This window comes from Brachyhypopomus gauderio, unplaced genomic scaffold (genome assembly GCF_052324685.1).
Source record: "Brachyhypopomus gauderio isolate BG-103 unplaced genomic scaffold, BGAUD_0.2 sc404, whole genome shotgun sequence".
NCBI classification, from domain to species: Eukaryota; Metazoa; Chordata; class Actinopteri; order Gymnotiformes; family Hypopomidae; genus Brachyhypopomus; species Brachyhypopomus gauderio.
The window spans coordinates 47,634-53,186 of NW_027507225.1; the positions used below are offsets into that span (position 1 = coordinate 47,634).

The window sequence follows — 5,553 nt, forward strand, 5'->3', positions numbered from 1 at the left end:
GGGCGTGTCCGCCAAGCCGACGTCCTCGGGGGGCGGAGCCACCATACTGACGTCATCGGGGGGCGTGTCCGCCAAGCCGACGTGGCTTGTACTCCCCCCCAAAAAATACTTGGGGGTGTCGTGTGGAGTAGCCGGCGGGATCAGCGGCGGTAGGTCCTCTTCCTCAGGGTCCGGGTTGAGCCTGGAAGAACACACAGACACAGAAGCCCCTCGGCGGCTCTCTCTGCGACGGCTCCGCCTCCTCTGAGGCGTCGGGAGCTCGCAGAAGCCATCGAGAGCCAACCGAGGGTTTAGCAAACGCCAGTCTGTGCACTCAATCCGTCTGCCCGCGACTTGTACTATAGGTTTCTCCTCCCTATAGTGATCAAGCCGGGCAGACACGTAGCGCTCAACAGGAGTCTCGACGCGAAAGCCAGTCGAAAACGAAAGTGACTGGGCTTTCGTTGGTGCGCGTCGAGACTTCCGTGTTCCCACAGCGCCAGGGGAATTTCTGTCTCTGGTTCGTTCACACTGTGATATCGGAGAGTTGAACTGGACCGAACCAGCCAACATCTCATCGCAGCGATTAAACTCACCAGAGTCTCGCTCCCTCGCTGTGTCCTTGTAAGATCCGTGATTATGTAACGATCTGCTGGCGGGCAGAACATGGAGACGGACACAAACGCGGAGGAGAGCGAGATTTAATACAGGAAATTCCAAAAGCAGAGTCGTAGTGGCAGGCAGGGGTCATAACGGGAAGGCAGTCCATACAAGAAATAACAACAGACATACTCGGACAGATAAACCAAACACGACGGGGATACACGGAACAGGCAGGAATGCAGGCAGCGGAAACAATACTCACAACCAACAGGCAACAAAGCACAAGGCACGAAGTAGACAAAATCACGGATCACACGACTGGGGAATGACGGGACTTTATACATAGAAACTAACTAGGGACAGGTGATGGCAATGACACTGGGCGTGGTAACAAACAAGGAAACACGAAGACAAACGAGCAGGGCGGGACAAACAGGCAGGGAACACGGACATGAGGGAACCCAGAGTGACAGCTACGAGAGGGGGCGTTGCCCTACGTGACAATAGATAGATTTTTCTTTTCAGTTAGGGGTATGTTCAGTTAGTATGAGCTGCTGTCTGTGGGTGTGTTCTTCAGTCATGATAGAAGCTGAAACACATTATCATTAGCGTGGTATTGGCGTTATTTATGAAGCATAGATAGATAGATAGATAGATAGATAGATAGATACGTAGATACGTAGATAGATAGATAGATAGATAGATAGATAGATAGATAGATAGATAGTAAATAGATAGATAGATAGATAGATTTTTCTTTTCAGTTAGGGGTATGTTCAGTTAGTATGAGCTGCTGTCTGTGGGTGTGTTCTTCAGTCATGATAGAAGCAGGAATAGCGCCACATTTCAATAGCGCAACACATTTACATATTTGAACCATTATCACGGGTCCCATGTATGTATGTCATTAGCGTGGTTTCGGCGTTATGTATGAAGCGTCCCAGATTTACATTTGTATGAGCTGCTGTGGGTGTGTTCTTCAGAGTCATGATAAAAGCAGAAACACAAATGCTGGTGACTTACATTTTCCTTACTATCCTGTGTGGAGAAGACGGAAAACACTATGGCGCACCAGAGGAGGTACACTGCTAAAGAACTTGCGACCATCCTTACAAACGTGGACTGCTGCGAGTCCGATGGGGGAGAGGAACTTTCTTGCTGTAGTTTTACCAGCGATTCATCGGATGAAGACACAAACATTTCATCGGATGAGGTAAAGAAGAGCCCTCCAAGAAAGAGGAATCGTACACAGGCCGACACCACACCTGGACCAAGCGCTACACAGGCCGACACCACACCTGGACCAAGCGCTTCTACACAGGCTGTACGGGCAAAAGACGGTACTGTGTGGGAGAAGGTTGACGTCACACGCTCTCATGTCAGCCGTTTGCCCAATTCATCATTCGTTGAGCCGGCTGGGCCTACAGAACATGCCAAGGTATAGTAACGTAATATTTTTTGCAGTGTTTATGCTTGTGTTTGACTGATATTTCGTACGTGTAATTAACCTTGCGTCATTTATTTATTTTTACTCATACAACGTAGTAACGTAATATTCTTTGCAGTGTTTATGCTTGTGTTTGACTGATATTTCGTACATGTAATTAACCTTGCGTCATTTATTTATTTTTACTCATACAACGTAGTAACGTAATATTCTTTGCAGTGTTTATGCTTGTGTTTGACTGATATTTCGTACGTGTAATTAACCTTGCGTCATTTATTTATTTTTACTCATACAGCGTTCATACACAGTGCGCGCAGGAACACGCCGGTGGCCCGTTGCAGTGTTTTATAACATACTTGACCTGGCAGCGATGAACGCGCATGTTTTGTACACAGCATGCACGGGGTCCACAGAGAGCAGGAGAGTTTTTCTATATGCTCTTGCTGGGGAACTTCGTCATCGTCATCTACAGGAAAAGGAGTTGAAGAAAACGCCACGTCCTTCGCCTTCACCTGGAAAGACGACCACGTGTCAAGTGCAGTCACACTGCAACCGCAACCACAGCATCAACGTGTGTGTTGAATGCGGCAAGTACACCTGCCGCAAATGTAAGAACGAGGGTCCCTGGCGGTGTAGCAAGTGTTAGCTACAACTACATGAAGGTACGTTGATAAGTATATGTGGTGGTACATATTTTTTGTCTTCTGAAAGATCTTATTCAAAATGTAAGGTGTACTTTGAATTGTTCTCCACAGTATCAACGCGTGTGTTGCATGCGGCGAGTACACCTGGCGAATACACCCTGGCTGTGTAGCAAGTGTTAGCTACAACTACATGAAGGTACGTTGATAAGTATATGTGGTGGTACATATTTTTTTGTCTTCTGAAAGATCTTATTCAAAATGTAAGGTGTACTTTGAATTGTTCTTCAGTGTGGCATCGCCATCATGGACCAGAAGGTTCAAATACCCCGCGAGCACTAGACGCACTTACACCTGTCGACATCATGGAAAGGAAAGTTCAAAAACACTGCGAGCACAAGAGGCACACATACACACTATAATCTCCTATCGCTTTTTATAATCTCCAATAATCTCTTCTTTCTGTTCCAGAGTCGCACTTCACCACACCCGGAATGGACATTCCACTTCAAGAAACCCGGAATAGACATCCATATTTGATCAGAATAAAGTTGTTTTGCAGCACATGAATTTGTTTTCCTGTCTTTTCCTCTCCTTTTCCAGCCTGCTGTTTAGATCACAATATTTATCAGTGATGCAGTGATGCAACGCGATCACGCTAATTTCCACTAGCCATATGATGAGATTTCCTATATAACATTAGCATCAAGCTAATTGCGCCTAATAATTTCTTAGCTTTTCAAACGCGAATTCAAACGCGGAATCAGAAAGTGTTCGATTACAACAAATATTATACAGTATAGTATAGGAAATATACAAAGAGCAAGATTCAAACAATTTTATTTATTTTTATAGTTTGATGGGACTCATTACAGAAACTTGTCGTCTCTACGTGCGCTTGAATTGTAACTTTTGAAACACGAGTCTACAAATTTTCCGCTGTTTGTTGTAGCATCGGTAACATATACCGACTTTGTAACCTTGAAAAGTTTTTCGTGAAGTCGTATGAGCTTGGGGGTGAGCCAGTGCTTTGGCAGGCGTATGAGCTTGGGGGAGAGCCAGGGCTTTGGCAGGCGTATGAGCTGGGGGTGAGCCGCTTCCACCGCATTACCAAGACAATGGGCGTTAATCCCTTCACAGCAGGGGAGTGGGCTACATGGACCTTACCAAGCCTTGTGAAAATTTTCGCTTCTCTAGGAGCTCTAGTGTTAATGCAAGCCTTACCTACTTGTTAGGAAATGCATGTGTAACATTACAAACATGATAAAACAGCTTGTTATCACATCCAAACACTGTTTTAGAACAAAATATAAGTTTTCAGTTCATTCTTCAAAAGTTGCACTTTTGCTCCAAGTTATGCTCAGAAACACTGTTTAGAGCTCTTACAACGCCAGCAAACGCTGTTTTGAACGCCTTAATGCAAGCCTTACCTACTTGTTAGGAAATGCATGTGTAACATTACAAACATGATAAAACAGCTTGTTATCACATCCAAACACTGTTTTAGAACAAAATATGAGTTTTCAGTTCATTCTTCAAAAGTTGCACTTTTGCTCCAAGTTATGCTCAGAAACACTGTTTAGAGCGCTTACAGCGCCAGCAAACGCTGTTTTGAACGCCTTAATGCAAGCCTTACCTACTTGTTAGGAAATGCATGTGTAACATTACAAACATGATAAAACAGCTTGTTATCACATCCAAACACTGTTTTCATTCAAAATATGAGTTTTCTTTTCATTCTTCAAAAGTTGCACTTTTGCCACAAGTTATGCTCAGAAACACTGTTTAGAGCTCTTACAACGCCAGCAAACGCTGTTTTGAACGCCTTAATGCAAGCCTTACCTACTTGTTAGGAAATGCATGTGTAACATTACAAACATGATAAAACAGCTTGTTATCACATCCAAACACTGTTTTAGAACAAAATATGAGTTTTCAGTTCATTCTTCAAAAGTTGCACTTTTGCTCCAAGTTATGCTCAGAAACACTGTTTAGAGCGCTTACAGCGCCAGCAAACGCTGTTTTGAACGCCTTAATGCAAGACTTACTACTTGTTAGAAAATGGATGTGTAACATTACAAACATGATAAAACAGCTTGTTATCACATCCAAACACTGTTTTCATTCAAAATATGAGTTTTCTTTTCATTCTTCAAAAGTTGCACTTTTGCCACAAGTTATGCTCAGAAACACTGTTTAGAGCTCTTACAACGCCAGCAAACACTGTTTTGAACGCCTTAATGCAAGCCTTACTACTTGTTAGGAAATGCATGTGTAACATTACAAACATGATAAAACAGCTTGTTATCACATCCAAACACTGTTTTGGAACAAAATATGAGTTTTCAGTTCATTCTTCAAAAGTTGCACTTTTGCTCCAAGTTATGCTCAGAAACACTGTTTAGAGCTCTTACAACGCCAGCAAACGCTGTTTTGAACGCCTTAATGCAAGCCTTACCTACTTGTTAGGAAATGCATGTGTAACATTACAAACATGATAAAACAGCTTGTTATCACATCCAAACACTGTTTTAGAACAAAATATGAGTTTTCAGTTCATTCTTCAAAAGTTGCACTTTTGCTCCAAGTTATGCTCAGAAACACTGTTTAGAGCGCTTACAGCGCCAGCAAACGCTGTTTTGAACGCCTTAATGCAAGCCTTACCTACTTGTTAGGAAATGCATGTGTAACATTACAAACATGATAAAACAGCTTGTTATCACATCCAAACACTGTTTTAGAACAAAATATGAGTTTTCAGTTCATTCTTCAAAAGTTGCACTTTTGCTCCAAGTTATGCTCAGAAACACTGTTTAGAGCGCTTACAGCGCCAGCAAACGCTGTTTTGAACGCCTTAATGCAAGACTTACTACTTGTTAGAAA

General features: G+C 43.1%; 1 long non-coding RNA gene across 1 annotated transcript; it reads left to right on the plus strand.

Moving 5' to 3' along the window:
* Positions 1-2,372: 2,372 nt before the first annotated feature.
* LOC143505614 (uncharacterized) lies at positions 2,373-3,237 on the plus strand. Its single transcript, XR_013127905.1, has 3 exons — positions 2,373-2,691; positions 2,785-2,869; positions 2,962-3,237. It is a non-coding gene; the product is annotated as an uncharacterized LOC143505614 (long non-coding RNA).
* Positions 3,238-5,553: the final 2,316 nt, after the last annotated feature.